The sequence below is a fragment of the Oncorhynchus gorbuscha genome, linkage group LG02 (genome assembly GCF_021184085.1).
Source record: "Oncorhynchus gorbuscha isolate QuinsamMale2020 ecotype Even-year linkage group LG02, OgorEven_v1.0, whole genome shotgun sequence".
Classification (NCBI taxonomy): domain Eukaryota; kingdom Metazoa; phylum Chordata; class Actinopteri; order Salmoniformes; family Salmonidae; genus Oncorhynchus; species Oncorhynchus gorbuscha.
The window spans coordinates 29,641,535-29,650,235 of record NC_060174.1 but is presented as its reverse complement, the minus strand read 5'-3'; the positions used below and the strand labels follow the sequence as shown (position 1 = coordinate 29,650,235).

Below are 8,701 nucleotides of genomic sequence, written 5' to 3'. Positions count from 1 at the left end.
TCTAGTCCATTTATTTTTATCCTAAAGAACTCCCTAGTCTTTGCCGCTGACAAGTCTACCCATAACATGATGCAGCCACCACCACGCTTGAAAATTTGAAGAGTGGTACTCAGTGATGTGTTGTGTTGGATTCGCCCCAAACACTGTATTCGGGACAAAATGTACATTTCTTTGACACATTTTCTTGTAGTATTACTTAAGTGCCTTGTTGCAAACAGGATTTAATCCATTTTGAATTCAGGCTGTAACAAGACAAAATGTGTCAAAAGTTAAGGGGTGTGAATACTGTATCTGTTTGCAATGTGGCATAAGTTACCAGGTTCCACCTGCAAGTGGAGCTCTTGAGCTGATTCTAGCACAAATTGACAGCTGGCAGTCTGAGCTGCTCTCTTTCTCTCTCTCTCTTTCTCTCTGTCTCAATTCAATTGCAATTGAAGGGGCTTTATTGGCATGGGAAACATGTTTAAACAATACAAAATGAACAGTAAATATTACACAAAAGTTCCAAAAGAATAAAGACATTTCAACTGTCATATTATGTCTATATACAGTGTTGTAATGATGTGCAAGTAGTTCAAGTACAAAAGGTTAAGATAAATTAACATAAATATAGGTTGCATTTACAATGGTGTTTGTTCTTCACTGGTTGCCCTTTTCTTGTGGTGACAGGTCACAAATCTTGCTGCTGTGATTGCCCACTGTGGTATTTCACCCAATAGATATGGGAGTTTATCAAAATTAGATTTATTTTTCGCATGATTTGTGAGCCTGTGTAATCTCATGGAAATATGCGTCTCTAATATGGTTATACATTTGTCAGGAGGTTAGGAAGTGCAGTACAGTTTCCACCTCATTTTGTGGGAAGTGTGCACATAGCCTGTCTTCTCTTGAGAGCCAGATCTGCCTTCGGCGGCCTTTCTCAATAGCAAGGCTATGCTCACCTAGTCTGCACATAGTCAAAGATTTCCTTAATTCTGGGTTAGTCACCGTGCTCCGGTATTCTGCCACGGTGGACTCTCGGTTTCGGGCCAAATAGAATTCTAGTTTGCTCTGTTTTATTGTAAATTCTTTCCAATGTGTCAAGTAATTCTCTTTTTGTTTTCTCATGATTTGGTTGGGTCTAATTGTGTTGCTGTCCTGTGGCTCTGTGGGGTGTGTTTGTGAACAGAGCCCCAGGACCAGCTTGCTTAGGGGACTCTTCTCTAGGTTTATTTCTCTGTAGGTGATGACTTTGTTATGGAAGGTTTGTGAATCGCTTCCTTTTAGGTTGTTGTATAATTTAACGGCTCTTTTCTGGATTTTGACAAATAGTGGATATCGGCCTAATTATGCTCTGCATGCATTATTGTTTTACGTTGTACACAGAGGATATTTTTGCAGAATTCTGCATGCAGATTCTCAATTTGGTGTTTGTCCCATTTAGTTGATTCTTAGTTGGTGAGCGGACCCCAGACCTCACAACCATAAAGGGCAATGGGTTCTTTTACTGATTCAACTATATCTAGCCAGATCCTAATTGGTATGTCACATTTTATTTTCCTTTTGATAGCATAGAATGCCCTTCTTGCCTTGTCTCTCAGATGGTTCACAGCTTTGTGGAAGTTACCTGTGGCGCTGATGTTTTGGCCGAGGAATGTATAGTTCTTTTGTGTGCTCTAGGGCAAAGGTATCTAGATGGAATTTGTATTCGTGGTCCTGGCAACTGGACATTTTTTGGAACGTCATTATCTTTGTCTTACTGAGATTTACTCTCAGGGCCCAGGTCTGACAGAATCTGTGCAGAAGATCTAGGTGCTACTGTAGGCCCTACTTGGTTGGGGACAGAAGCACCAGGTCATCAGCAAAGAGTAGACATTTGACATCGGATTCTAGTAGGATCTAGAATAAATATATATATATATATATATATGTGTTGAAGAGGGTTGGTCTCTCTTTCTCTCTCTCACACACACACACACACACACACACACACACACACACACACACACACACACACACACACACACACACACACACACACACACACACACACACACACACACACACACACACACACACACACACACACACACACACACACACACACACACACACACACACACACAGTGGTGGAAAACGTATCCAATTGTCAAGCTTGAGTAAAAGTAAAGATACCTTAATAGAAAATGACTCAAGTAGAAAGGAATGCCAGTAAAGTACTACTTAAGTAAAAGTCTAAAAGTATGTGGCTTTAAATATAGTTAAGTATCAAAAGTAAGTGTAATTGCAAAAATATACTTAAGTATCAAAGGCTCCCGAGTGGCGCAGTGGTCTAAAGGCACTGCATCTCAGTGCAAGAGGTGTCACTACAGTCCCTGGTTTGAATACAGGCTGTTTCACATCAAGGCGTGATTGGGAATCTCATAGGGCAGCGCACAATCGGCCCAGCGTCATCTGGGTTTGGCCGGGGGAGGCCGTCATTGTAAATAAGAATTTGTTCTTAACTGACTTGCCTCGCGACTTTAACCTCCCCACGTCTACCTTTGACTCTTTCCTCTCTGCCTCCTTCTTTCCACTCCTCTCCTCTTTTGACCTCACCCTCTCACCTTCCCCCCCTACTCACAAGGCAGGCAATACGCTCGACCTCATCTTTACTAGATGCTGTTCTTCCACTAACCTCATTGCAACTCCCCTCCAAGTCTCCGACCACTGCCTTGTATCCTTTTCCCTCTCGCTCTCATCCAACACCTCCCACACTGCCCCTACTCGGATGGTATCGCGCCGTCCCAACCTTCGCTCTCTCTCCCCCGCTACTCTCTCCTCTTCCATCCTATCATCTCTTCCCTCCGCTCAAACCTTCTCCCACCTATCTCCCGATTCTGCCTCCTCAACCCTCCTCTCCTCCCTCTCTGCATCCCTTGACTCTCTATGTCCCCTATCCTCCAGGCCGGCTCGGTCCTCCCCTCCCGCTCCGTGGCTCGATGACTCATTGCGAGCTCACAGAACAGGGCTCCGGGCAGCCGAGCGGAAATGGAGGAAAACTCGCCTCCCTGCGGACCTGGCATCCTTTCACTCCCTCCTCTCTACATTTTCCTCCTCTGTCTCTGCTGCTAAAGCCACTTTCTACCACGCTAAATTCCAAGCTTCTGCCTCTAACCCTAGGAAGCTCTTTGCCACCTTCTCCTCCCTCCTGAATCTCCGCCCCCTCCCCCCTCCTCCCTCTCTGCAGATGACTTCGTCAACCATTTTGAAAAGAAGGTCGACGACATCCGATCCTCGTTTGCTAAGTCAAACGACACCGCTGGTTCTGCTCACACTGCCCTACCCTATGCTCTGACCTCTTTCTCCCCTCTCTCTCCAGATGAAATCTCGCGTCTTGTGACGGCCGGCCGCCCAACAACCTGCCCGCTTGACCCTATCCCCTCCTCTCTTCTCCAGACCATTTCCGGAGACCTTCTCCCTTACCTCACCTCGCTCATCAACTCATCCCTGACCGTTGGCTAAAGAGAGCGAGAGTTGCACCCCTTCTGAAAAAACCTACACTCGATCCCTCCGATGTCAACAATTACAGACCAGTATCCCTTCTTTCTTTTCTCTCCAAAACTCTTGAACGTGCCGTCCTTGGCCAGCTCTCCCGCTATCTCTCTCTGAATGACCTTCTTGATCCAAATCAGTCAGGTTTCAAGACTAGTCATTCAACTGAGACTGCTCTCCTCTGTATCACGGAGGCGCTCCGCACTGCTAAAGCTAACTCTCTCTCCTCTGCTCTCATCCTTCTAGATCTATCGGCTGCCTTCGATACTGTGAACCATCAGATCCTCCTCTCCACCCTCTCCGAGTTGGGCATCTCCGGCGCGGCCCACGCTTGGATTGCGTCCTACCTGACAGGTCGCTCCTACCAGGTGGCGTGGCGAGAATCTGTCTCCTCACCACGCGCTCTCACCACTGGTGTCCCCCAGGGCTCTGTTCTTGGCCCTCTCCTATTCTCGCTATACACCAAGTCACTTGGCTCTGTCATAACCTCACATGGTCTCTCTTATCATTGCTATGCAGACGACACACAATTAATCTTCTCCTTTCCCCCTTCTGATGACCAGGTGGCGAATCGCATCTCTGCATGTCTGGCAGACATATCAGTGTGGATGACGGATCACCACCTCAAGCTGAACCTCGGCAAGACGGAGCTGCTCTTCCTCCCGGGGAAGGACTGCCCGTTCCATGATCTCGCCATCACGGTTGACAACTCCACTGTGTCCTCCTCCCAGAGCGCCAAGAACCTTGGTGTGATCCTGGACAACACCCTGTCGTTCTCAACTAACATCAAGGCGGTGGCCCGTTCCTGTAGGTTCATGCTCTACAACATCCGCAGAGTACGACCCTGCCTCACACAGGAAGCAGCGCAGGTCCTAATCCAGGCACTTGTCATCTCCCGTCTGGATTACTGCAACTCGCTGTTGGCTGGGCTCCCTGCCTGTGCCATTAAACCCCTTCAACTCATCCAGAACGCCGCAGCCCGTCTGGTGTTCAACCTTCCCAAGTTCTCTCACGTCACCCCGCTCCTCCGTTCTCTCCACTGGCTTCCAGTTGAAGCTCGCATCCGCTACAAGACCATGGTGCTTGCCTACGGAGCTGTGAGGGGAACGGCACCTCAGTACCTCCAGGCTCTGATCAGGCCCTACACCCAAACAAGGGCACTGCGTTCATCCACCTCTGGCCTGCTCGCCTCCCTACCACTGAGGAAGTACAGCTCCCGCTCAGCCCAGTCAAAACTGTTCGCTGCCCTGGCCCCCCAATGGTGGAACAAACTCCCTCACGACGCCAGGACAGCGGAGTCAATCACCACCTTCCGGAGACACCTGAAACCCCACCTCTTTAAGGAATACCTAGGATAGGTTAAGTAATCCCTCTCACCCCACCCCCCCTAAGTTTTAGATGCACTATTGTTAAGTGGCTGTCCCACTGGATGTCATAAGGTGAATGCACCAATTTGTAAGTCGCTCTGGATAAGAGCGTCTGCTAAATGACTTAAAATGTAAATGTAAATGTAAATGTAAATAAAGGTTCAATTAAAAGTAAAACTATAAATAATGTAATATTCCTTATATTAAGCAAAGCAGTTTTTTTTTGTTTTCGCAAATAGCCAGGGGCTCAGACATAATATACAAACGATGCATGTGTTTAGTGTGTCCACCAGATCAGAGGCAGTAGGGATGACCAGGGATGTTCTATTGATAAGTGTGTGAATTAAACAATTTTCCTGTCCTGCTAAGCATTGAAAATGTAACGAGTACTTTCAGGTACCAGGGAAAATGGATGGAATAAAAAGTACACTTCTTTAGGACTGTAGTGAAGTAAAAGTAAATGTTTCTAAAAATATAAATGGTAAAGTACAGATACCCCAAAAAACTACTTAATTAGTACTTTCAGGTATTTTTACTTAAGTACTTCACATGACTGCACACACACAGGTTTGTTTTTGATGACATTTTCCACCAGGTGATGACTCTTTGGAGAGCTTATGTTGTCCACTGTCACATTATCCCCAATATTTTGTTAGTGCTTGTGTGTTTACTCATGTCTTAAATGATGTTTCTCTAAATGTATCTGTAAACCAACTACTGTATATGCATACAGCCTTACTTGAGCCTGGTTATGATCAGTCAGGAATAACTTCAGTAGGGCCTACACCACTAGCCTGATAGCTTACAGAAGAATGAGGAAATGATTTAAACAGACACTTTTGGTACACTGCAGGTATCTATCTCCCTCTAGAATAAATTCCCAGCCGGTGCAAACAGAGTCCTAGCACACACAGCAAACACATGGAAACCTCAGGCTCGTGCCAAGTGTTAACTTACAGAGCAGAGGAAGGAAGCATAGCACGCTAGACAGAGAGGGTGGGTGGGAGATGGAGGAAACCAGAGAGAGATAAATGGAGAGGATGAAACCTATATTAGTACATTTGAATCATTGTTTTTCTCAGTTTGTCACCAGACAAAAGGGAAGTAACACCTGTATGTTGGCAGATAGAATGTCATCTAATGTGACTGACAGTGGGCATGACCTCACTTACATCAGCTGTGTACCTAATTATAAACACAGTGGCCATGGTTGGGGGGGTATACTAAGCTATATGGAATTGTTTTAAGAAGGTATGGTCATACCATACCCCCACTTTTCCTGAGAGATGTACTCCACTGAGAGATGTACTCCACTGAGAGATGTACTCTACTGAGAGATGTACTCCACTGAGAGATGTACTCCACTGAGAGATGTACTCCACTGAGAGATGTACTCCACTGAGAGATGTACTCCACTGAGAGATGTACTCCACTGAGAGATGTACTCCACTGAGAGATGTACTCCACTGAGAGATGTACTCCACTGAGAGATGTACTCCACTGACAGATGTACTCCACTGAGAGATGTACTCTACTGAGAGATGTACTCTACTGAGAGATGTACTCTACTGAGAGATGTACTCTACTGAGAGATGTACTCCACTGACAGATGTACTCCACTGTTTTTACATTGGATGCGTCTCAATCCACCGCATCTGCCTGTGACACACTTCCGCATCTGCCTGTGACACACTTCCGCATCTGCCTGTGACACACTTCCGCATCTGCCTGTGACACACTTTCGCATCTGCCTGTGACACACTTCCGCATCTGCCTGTGACACACTTCCGCATCTGCCTGTGACACACTTCCGCATCTGCCTGTGACACACTTCCGCATCTGCCTGTGACACACTTCCGCATCTGCCTGTGACACACTTTCGCATCTGCCTGTGACACACTTCCGCATCTGCAGTGAAAGGTGACAGAGCTAGAGCATTGTTTGTCAGACGATGAGACATCCCAAAAATCAATCTTCTCACAAAATCGTCTGTAGCGTCCAAACGGTTTGGCCCCGATAAACGTCTTGGGACTCGTCTGAAGTCGGTACAGCCGATCTGCTAACTTCTGTCTGTAGCGTCCGATCAGTTTGGACTACACACTACAAGCTTCACAGGACTCGTCTGTACCAGTTGAAAATATATGGAAGTACAGTCTATATAGTATATATAATGTTAAGTGCCAAAAATAATGAATAGAGTCCAGCTGCAACTTCATCTCTCAGAGCAGTCATCCCTCAGGGTCTCCATGCTGCCACCTACTGATATGTCATCTCTCAGTGCAGTGCATCGCTCAGGAATAGTGGGGGTGTCGAAAGGAGTGGGCGTTTTAAAAAGAACCATATAAGGAGAAGTGGGGAGTCTTTTAACACTAGAAGCGCTGGAATTTAATAGAGTCCAGCTGCGACGTCAGCTCTCAGTCATCCCTCAGGGTCTCTATGTTGCCACCTACTGATACACTATATATGCAAAGGTATGTGGACACCCCTTCAAATGAGTGATTTCGGCTATTTCAGCCACACCCGTTGCTGGCAGGTGTATGAAATGAGCACACAGCCATGCGATCTCCATAGACAAACATTGGCAGTAGAAAGGCTTTACTGAAGAGCTCAGTGAATTTCAATGTGGCACCGTCATAGGATGCCACCTTTCAAACAAGTCAGTTCATCAAATTTCTGCCCTGCTAGCGCTGCCCTGGTCAACTGCAAATGCTGTTATTGTGAAGTGGAAATGTCTAGGAGCAACAACGGCTCAGCCACAAAGTGGTAGGCCACATAAGCTCACAGAATGGGATCGCTGAGTGCTGAAGCACCTAGTGCATAAAAATTGTCTTTCCTCGGTTGCAACACTCACTACCGAGTTCCAAACTGCCTCTGGAAGCAACGTCAACACAATAACTGTTCGTTGGGAGCTTCATGAAATGGATTTCCATGGCTGAGCAGCCACACACAAGCCTATGATGCCCATTCATAATGCCAAGCGCTGGCTGGAGTGGTTTAAAGCTCACCGCAATTGGACTCTGCAGCAGTGGAAACACATTCTCTGGCGTGATGAATCACGCTTCAAATCAAATCAAATTTAGTTTGTCACATGCGCCAAATGCAACAGTGAAATGCAACAGTGAAATGCTCACCATCTGGCAGTTCGACGGACGAATATGAGTTTGGTGGATGCCAGGAGAACGCTACCTGCTTGAATGAATAGTGACAACTTTAAAGTTTGGTGGAGGAGGAATAATGGTATGGGCCTGTTTTTCATGGTTCGAGTGATGGTACATATTAACGCTACAGCATGCTTCCTACTTTGTGGCAACAGTTTGGGGAAGGCCCTTACCTGCTTTAGCATGACAATGCCCCCGTGCACCAAGTGAGGGTCCATACAGAAATGGTTTGTCAAGATCAGTGTGGAAGAACTTGACTGGCCTGCACAGAGCCCTGCCCGCAACCCCATCAAACACCCTTTGGGATGAATTGGAACGCCAACTGCGCGGCAGGCCCGACTTCACTAATGCTCTTGTGGCTGAATGGAACCAAGTCCCTGCAAAAATGTTTCAACATCTAGCGGAAAGCCTTCCCAGAAGAGTGGAGGCTGTTATTTCAGCAAAGGGGAGGGGGGGGGGGGCAACTCCATATTAATGCCCATAATTTGGGAATGAGATGTTCGTCAAGCACATGTCCACATACTTTTGGTCATGTAGTGTATCACTATTTTAAACGGACAGATTTTTATGGGGATTTTTTAAATCATGCTAATTAGATATCCACGGGGCACTGACATCGACTTTAGGGGGGTTAACCTGTTTAGGTCAGTATGCCTTTCCTGT

The 8,701-nt window shown here is 46.5% G+C and overlaps 1 pseudogene; it reads left to right on the top strand.

The window, feature by feature from the left end:
- Positions 1–8,134: 8,134 nt before the first annotated feature.
- Positions 8,135–8,701, top strand: part of LOC123989870 — a 41,770-nt pseudogene continuing 41,203 nt past the window's right edge.